Source organism: Netta rufina, assembly GCF_964035555.1.
Source record: "Netta rufina genome assembly, chromosome: 5".
Taxonomy (NCBI): domain Eukaryota; kingdom Metazoa; phylum Chordata; class Aves; order Anseriformes; family Anatidae; genus Netta; species Netta rufina.
This window is the reverse complement of record NC_140128.1, coordinates 58,246,621-58,255,232: the sequence shown is the minus strand read 5'-3', so window position 1 is coordinate 58,255,232 and position 8,612 is coordinate 58,246,621.

Genomic DNA, 8,612 nt, shown 5'->3' with positions numbered 1-8,612 from the left:
TCTTTACGGAGCCTCTTCTCCAGGCTGAACAACCCCAGTTCCCTCAGCTGCTCCTCATAAGATTTGTTCTCCAGACCCCTCACCAGCTTCGTTGCCCTTCTCTGGACTCGCTCGAGCACCTCGATGTCCTTCTTGTAGGGAGGGGCCCAGAGCTGAACACAGCACTTGAGGTGCGGCCTCACCGGAGCAGAGCACAGGGGGACGATCACCTCCCTGCTCCTGCTGGCTGCACTATCCCTCATACAAGTCGGGATGCTGTTGGCCTTCTTGGCCACCTGGGCACACTGCTGGCTCATATTCATCGGGCTATTGACCAACACCCCCAGCTCCCTTTCCACTGGGCAGCTTTCCAGCCACTCCTCCCCGTGCCCATTGTGTGCCATGGGGTTGTTGTGCCCCTCGTGCAGGACCTGACACTTGGCCTTGTTGAACCCCATACAGCTGACCTCAGCCCATCAGTCCTGCTGTCCAGAGCCCTCCTACCCTGCAGCAGATCACTACTCACATCTAATTTGGCATTATAATTATATGCTGCACTTGAGGCAAAGCACCATAAGTTAGAGAAATGACAATTATTTGTAGAGTTCAGCTTGTTGTGTGTATTTCCACATTACTAATCGAGGCCATGTTGCTATGTACACATTTCTAGCCAGTTGAGGAGTTACAAGGTACAGTTGTAACTGTAACAGTCCCAGATAAAAAACACATTCAGTAATTCTCTTTTAACTAGCCACTCTGTAAGCGTAAAATCCGGCCACTGGTGTCCTGGCGTCACTTGCAGAACACCAGAAGTGCCATCTAAAGATCATAATTTTTACAACTTGTGCTGTTTTCTTGATTGTTTGTTTGTTTTGTTTTACATCCAAAGCACTTGCGCCTGGCTGCAACAGCAGCTCTTTTATTCCTGGGAAGATTCAGTGCTTCTAACATCACACGACTAAAGAAATGCATTTCACTATGCAGCCTTCCAAGCAGGTTTGTGGTGCAAGTGCTGCAGTAACATCACCACCACTTCTTTGCTGGCAGACCTTCCACCAGTGTGTCACCTCAGCAGGTAGACCCCTGCAAAAGCAGCCCTGATGGTGGTGCACAAAGCCCTTGGGTTGCCCTGGCAGCTTTCCATCACCTACATTACACAGCAGCATCACCCCAGGGGATTTGTACAGTTTTCCAAAAGGGCAACAGCTGCCCTCGCTCCACCTGAGACCATCTCTGAAGCTGAGGTCTGTGTTGCATGAAGGAGGTTTTTCTCCCCTGCATTGTTTAAGAATAAAAGGGAGACTTTATCTAAGTTAAGATTTTTCAGCAGGTGTCGGGGTGTGTTCCATATGCTTTCCAGGTGTTTTCCATGGTTTGGGGAAAGCCCAAATGTGTACTAAAAACATATTTAACTTTCTCATAATGGAGGCTAGGAATGATCACAGCCTTTGAAGACCTGCCCTGGTTTCTGAGAAAGCTTTTAGAGGCATTGTCAGTGGCTTTAGTGCATGAAATGCAACAACCCTCAGCTGTCAGTAACCAAACAGACCTGGTAGGAAAACTCCTTGGGCTTGTCAAACTTCAGTGAAACAAAACCCTTGTTGTACCATCTCTGCTTCTTACGCAATCTGCAGAGGGAACTGAGCGCAGCCTTCCCTCCGTCACACACCTCGCGCTGCCATCCCACATGGGCATGGATCGAGAGGCGCTGCAGCTTATGGGACACGCTGGGGAATGCAGCGGGCAGACGAAGGCACTCAGCAGAGCTCAGAAGGCAGCAGCCTCTGCGTGTTCCCTTGGCTCCCACTTCGGCCACCTCCTTTGTTGCCATTCCTCAGGCTTGCCGTTAATGCTCTCCCCTCCAGCTCTTCGATAACAAAAGACCAAGAAAACCTAACAAGATTGCTTTCATCTCACCCAGGTGAAGAGCCTTCACACAGCTTTATCTCGGAGCTACTTGCCATCACAGCCCGGGCTTCCTACCTCTGAACTGGTCCCAGCCTCCTGCACTCGATGCAGCCCACCAGCCATGGAGCCATGCTCTGAGCACAGCCTGCAGCACCTGCCCAACCATGCTGAGGTCAGATCCCACCTCAGGGCTCCCAAACTGTAAGTCCCGACCTGTGCACAGCAGCTGAAGCACAACACACGATGTTTGGTGTGCTCCTGACGTGGTTACAGAGTAGTGGGGCTGGGGCAGCGGGAACGAAGCAGGCTGAGCTCTGCGACGTTTCACAGGGACGGTTTGTTCTTCAGCAGCATGACACGTGCGTACAGGTGCAAAGCGTGAGAGGTCTGAGGGCAGAGCTTGGCAAAGATCCTTGCTTAGAGGAGAGAAATTGAGCTGAGCACGCTGTCAGCCCCACATCCCTCGTTGCCCAAGAGCAGCTGCCTGTCAGACTGGCACAAGCACTTGCTTGTCCGTGCTTGCCTTCTCCTAGCAAGGAAAATAATGTTGGTAGAACAGAGCCATCAGGACTCCTACCACCATGTTTGCTAAATGGATCTACTGAAATATAAAACTTTTTTTCAGGCCACATCCTACCTACCTGCTTCACCCATCTGTTTCTCTTTATGTGTTTTATTCCCTCTGGTACATTGTCTGCATGCTCCTTGTGGCACGGACCGTCTCTGTCCTTGGGGGGTCTAGACCTCAGCAGGGGCTTCATTACATGAACAGAATAAATTCTGAGTAATACGATAAGCTCCTGAAGAAGAGGCCAAAGCCGCAGCAGCCTCGTGCAGAGGAACTGGAGGAGAGCAGCAGGAGCTCTCAGCTCCGAGCCAGTTCTGGCACAGATCTCTCATGTGCAAGTGGGGAGCTTTTTGCCTTGTTTCCCCTGGCTGGGAAACAAAAACTGAAATATCAATTTTTAGACACCCAGGTTGTGCTTGGGCTGTAAGGGTTAGCAGTCCTAAAGTTGCTCCTTGAGGTTAACCAAGTAACCACGTAAAGCCTAAAGGTGTGCCTTTAAAAATGAGGTGGTTTATTTTTAGTTGTACTGGAGTCAATGGAAAAAAAATTCAAATCCTGTCTCAGATCTGGGAAAAGTAAGTGCTGAATGTCAGAACACCATTTCCTTCCAGAAGATTACCGATGGTTTATTATTCCACATGTATATTTAGAATATTCCGCTTACGTAGCTGCTTTAATATCCACCACATTAAAACACTTCTGATAGCTGACTGATCACCTGCATAAGCAAGTTGCAAGCTCCTCCACCTGCCCCATCACACGAAGTACTTCTTGGAGCATCATTTCAGCAGGTGAACACGAGATTCCTCTGTGCAATCCCACTGATAACAGGCACACCGACGCCACGCCCCGCATCCTGCGTGGAGACCACGTGGCCCAAAACGTCAGCAAACCAAACAGTGCTTGTAGAGCACTCGGTAATGTTCCTGCAGGTTGGCGAGTAAAAACACGTTGTTGTTTTTTAAAAACAGTGTTTCCTGTTTCTTTGGTGCTGTCCCAGCTCTTGTGCTGGGAGCCGTACAGTTGGAAATCGTCCTGGTAACTGCTGAGTTCACCTGTGCCTAAAGGACAGAAATGGTTTAAAGGCAGTAATAGTGAGAGATCAAGAAGAGAACAAGGACAGGAGTTTCTCAGAGGTACCAGAGAACTTTCTCTTCTATACTAAATGACCCTGGATTGAAGAGTACATTAAACCAACTTAAAAAAAAAAAAAAATGGAAAAAGAATGGAAAAATGGCACAAACACACCACTACCTGTTCTTCCTCTTTCCTTCTATAGGTCAGCTATATGAATACACTTCATTCTCCTGTTCCTTTGATTCTGGCCTAACTGAGCATGCTGGTTTGCATCCTCACTAGCTAACGCTGTGACCTTTCTTTGAGGATTTGTAGGAGGGCTCAGAAACGTGCTAGGTGTGGAAGCTTGCGATCGACAAGAAAAACCTGCGTCGTAGCTTAACTCTCCAAGCAGCGTGGAAAAAATGTTAAGAACTTGAGGGGGTTTCTATTTTGCAAACAAGAGGAAGTTCATTTCCTCTGTTAGCTCACCAGAGCATTATGTGCAAAAACACGCCTGGAGCTCTCAAAATACCTTCACTTATTTCTGAAGCTACCAAATGTATTTATAGAGCCATCTGAGAAACACTGATTTTTCCCTTACAGAATACTACAGAGCTTTTCTGAATTGTTTCATGAACCAAACTTCTTAAAAACGCCCAGACCTACAGAAGTTATGAACTAGAATCAAGTCTTGGGCCTTTTTTTCTTTTTTTTTTTGGGGGGGGGGCAGGGGAGAGAATTGTAATATTTGAGGGGTATTGTCAGGACAGTTAAAACTGCCGTATTAATGCATAACTAGGTGACTCCATGTGCCAACTTTACTATGTTAATAAATCCAGCAATCAGCAAATGAGCCTAATATATTACATGTGCCTGTAAGAATCCACAACTACTCATGTCTCATCTGAAGGCATGCACAGGTTAGAAAAGAAATGGGAGCAAATTCATAAATGAAACACGATAAATGTTCAGGCTTAGAACAGGTGGAGCAAAAATGAGATGAAAACTGAGGAACACAATGTCCTGGGCAGCAGGTGGATGCCTAAAAGGATGAGAAGCAGTCATTGTTGCATGTGCCACCACTCTGGTTCATAACAGCCGAGAGCTCGTTTGCTGTCTGTCTAGGCATCCTGGCAATTAACCAGATCAGAAATGTTAAACAACACTTATAAAAATAAATAAGGATTTGGGCATGTTTTAGCCAAGATGCTTTACCAAACTGCTACCATTCCTTCCATGGGATGGGGTGGGATGGAATGCCTCTGTGCTCCTGTTACAATCCTGTATTGCCTCCATACCTTCTATTACTTGCAATACTTAGGACTTAACAAATTCAGCCTAACTAAGAATTATCTCCAGCAATCATTTAATCTTCTTGTCGCTCTAATGACATACACAAGTAGAAGGCTATCTGAGATCTTTATGACTACCTTGGTTTGGTATCTAGAGGTATTCCTCTAACCCATGCATCGCTGTACGTTGTCACTTAGCAAAACAGATTTGTTTTATGAAGTGCTCCTTTCTTTCTAGTAAAGGACAGGTTGCCTAGAACTGGCCTCAGCTAGGCTTTGATTCAGGGTGTCAAGCACAAACACCATCCCGGCTGATCCAAGACATTGTTGTCCCTCCGGGTATTGTCTCTGCAGTGCTGGCATAATGACAAATGGAATTGTTCCCCATTTAGTCTTGTCAAAAAGGCCTGATGTGGAGACACACAACTGCTTGGCAGCCAAGCGCTCATTTGGTAGTGTAAGTTTTAAATTTGCGTGTTCAGGTATAGTCGGTATGTGTTTTTTGAGGAAGTGTAGCATAGCCAATGCTACTCTGTGTTCCTGCTGCAAATCTACTGCTACACAAAGTTGTGAAAAAATAATAACAACAAATAAAATACCATACTTCATGGCAAGGGACACCCCGCCTACTTCTCCCGATCCCTCACGTACCAGTCCTAAACTGACACAGTTCACCAAGGTCACTGGCACAGTGAAGTCCTGAGGCTTCTTTCTTCAAACAGATCCCAAAAATGCTGCACCTGCATTCTCTAGATGCCCAAGTAAAATTATTTTAAACCAGTATTTGAGATTTCTATGTACAAATAACCCTTTCCATCATCAAAGCAAGTCAGACTCAATTACTTTCAAGTCATGGTTCCCAGCTCGCACATGGACTGCTGTCCTCCCCAGCACTCCGCTGCTGAGATACCAAAGAAACATCTTATGTTGCTGCCAGATGGAAACCCGGGGATTATTTCAGAGGCACATGCAGCTGGGCAGCCACTGACACCGCAACAGAACCAGAGTTTGGGCACAGAGTCCAGACTTTGTCGTCCCTTACTCTGATAGGATAAGCAGGGAAAAAAACAGTACAGGATGAAATCATTTTTCCCTAAAGCAAGAGACATGAAATTGTGAATGCAAGCTTTACAATATCCTGCAAAGAATAATTTGTGGCAGGAATAATTACAATTTAAGGTAGCGTAACAAACAGTTTACTGATTTATGCTTTCACTCCTTATATATCCGCAAGAATGGTATCAAACAAAAACTCAGAACAACCGTGCTAATTTCTAGGCATAGCTCCCCATCACTGGAGAAGTCCCAGTAGAGCTGAGTTACCGTCACTTCCAGCTTTCTTACCTGTGTGCGTGCGCCCCTTGGTTTTAATCTGGGTCCAAAGTAGTGGATGGTGGCATGATTTGTGCTCCACTGGGTACTGAGAGTCCCTGGATTAAAAACATCCAGAAAAGTGAAGTCTGCATTTGTGCTTCAGCTTCATTGTGAATGTACTTTCTGCCATCAATAACAGCAGGTTTGGGATGCAAGGGTCCTTTGGTGATCTGCTGAAATTGCGTATTTTTCTTTTAAACTTTTATTAAATATTTAACCTTCCCAAGCGATTGTTTTAAATTAGTGCAGGGAACTCTCTTGAATCCCTCCTCGCATTTCCCATTGCCAGTTCTGATTTCCTGTGGCAACAGCTGCTCGAGCACCGCCTTTATGGGATTTTCAGCAGCATCAAATCTTTATTCAGAACATGAGAGGGTGAGACTGAAATTGATACTGAATTGAAAATAGAATGTGTTCCCATAAAAATACTGGTGTCGAAATTGCAGCAAGAGTATATAGGATCAAAGTGAAGAGTAATATTTTCTGTCACTCACTTTCCAGAAAGGTAGAAATACTTTCAAAATACAGATTGCAAAGGATCTAAAGGCGTGAAGATGTATGACTTCACGAAACACGTGCTGATATTGGAGAAGGACAGACCATGATGACAGCAGCAACTGAAGTTAACCCCGCTCCGCTCCTGTCACCCCACCATCCCCCTGCAGGTTAGTAAACTGGTAGGGAAAACTAGAAGTTACCAAAGATCTTCACAAGATTGAGTTATGTGCAAGTAATTCTGATAAGGAACCAAGAAATGGAGCACAGTACAATGATGCCTGGTGCAGGCTGCCCCGAGCAGCTGTGGCTGCCCCATCCCTGGCAGTGCCCAAGGCCAGGCTGGATGGGGCTGGGGGCAGCCTGGGCTGGCGGGAGGGGTCCCTGCCCATGGGGATGGGCTGTGAGGTCCCTGCCAACCCAAACCAGCCTGGGATTCTCTGTAACAGACAGTCGCAAACTCACAGACCAAACTGCCACCTCTGTCACGTCCCCGCTCGCTCTTTCCTTCTCCTTTTCCCTGCCCTGTGAAATACGGCAGCGGCAGCAGAGGCTGAGAGCGTACCCAGCCCTGGGAGCAGCTTCTGCCTCTCTTGCACGCTTCACTGGCAAATTGCTCATCCCAGGGACAAACAGGAACTGGCTTTTATGCTTGAAGGGTATTTATGTTGTGCATAATTCAGTGAAGGCCCTATCCTGCTTCCATCGAGCCGTTACGCTTACTTCAAAGGCAGAGGGTCCCCTGGTGGAGCAGGGGCTGGCAGGGACCAGCACCAGCCTGCCTTTGCTGCGCCTCTCTCCCACTCCAGAGAGGCAGTCACCAAACCACACCTCACTGCTTCCCCCCAGAACAAACCAAGGAGCCAAACAGGAGATGATTTTCGTGGAATGAGGTGAAGTCGTTCCAAATTAACAATGACAAACACAGACGAGCTTTGTGAGGGGCACTAGAAGTGTCGATTCTTTCAGGAGCATAAAAGTTCTGCTAAATAACTACAAATAACCACATCCCTACCAAACCCCGGCACACATGGGCTGTGAGGTCTCTGCCAACCATTCTGTGATTCTCTGGTTCTGGGAAGTTCATATACAGATCACGAGGGCTGGCATGCCAGTGTTGGGTTTTACCTGCAGAGGACAGAAGAATAAACAGAGAGGAAATTTGGGAACATGCTGAATGTGAGTAAACCTGTTTTCTTTCACGTGTTCACTAAATAACGTTCTCCTGCTGCTCAGAAATACTGTACCATGGGTTTGCTGTCACCTCTGAATAAAGACAGACACTTTTCTTCACTCAGGTAATTTATCTGGATTTTTAATTTTCATTTACTGGAAAAAATCTGATACTGCTTCCGGAATGAAAGCTTCCCCCAGGGCTAAGCAATTAATACAATGCCAATTTCTGAATGCCTGCTACTTGCAGTTTCAATTATAAAGGTCAAATCTGTTTCTGAACAATACTGAAGCCAACTCAGAGACATCAAAACTGACCTAAGAGTTGAAGTGCACTCAGACAAGTTAACCTGCCTCACTTAAAGGCTGTTATTTATGATTCCATATTCTGCTTTGTGCTCTAAGAAAGTTTCAGTTCACAAAAGCACAGAGCACTAATTAGTTGTTAGTGGATACTAACCTGAAATTAAGTCAACACAAAAGAAAACTAAGAGGAATCAAATGTTTTCAGGGGCACCTCATGCCCAAGACTCCTGCCAGCTGCTGTGCTTTTGCAGGTTTTTGAGATATACACACATTTTTCCCATCCCACTGTTTGCAGAAGTCACGTTTGTAAAAGGGTGAATTTATCAGGGAAGGCATGGCTTAACTGCGATGGTATGGATTTGTTGGATCAATTTAATATAGAAATTAACTACTGTGATGGGTATGGATTTGTTATGGATCAAATTAATATAGAAATTAATTAACAGATAGAGGCTGAA